Genomic DNA, 330 nt, shown 5'->3' with positions numbered 1-330 from the left:
AAAAAAAAAAAAAAAAAAAACAAACCTGCCTGCCAGGGAGGAGGAAGTTAAGCATCAGAGTAATTTCTTATTCACATGGTAACAACAGTTGGTTTCTGATCTTTTGCGAGCTTTCTGCATTGTGGCTTTGTTTGGGTGGGGGGGGTGGCTTTAGGGGTTTCGGGGGGGTATTTTTTTTAATGAACATTTGTTTCTCCACCAGCCAGCGGCTAAAGAAGATCTGCAAAGAATGGCAAAGAAGATTTTCGATTAAAACCTTAGCCCATCTCCACGGATTACTTTATATCGATTCCTATATATATGGCAGCAATTGATGGGCTCTAATTAGAA

Source organism: Calidris pugnax, unplaced genomic scaffold (genome assembly GCF_001431845.1).
Source record: "Calidris pugnax isolate Ruff unplaced genomic scaffold, ASM143184v1 scaffold127, whole genome shotgun sequence".
In the NCBI taxonomy this organism is placed as follows: domain Eukaryota; kingdom Metazoa; phylum Chordata; class Aves; order Charadriiformes; family Scolopacidae; genus Calidris; species Calidris pugnax.
This window is presented reverse-complemented; position numbering follows the sequence as displayed.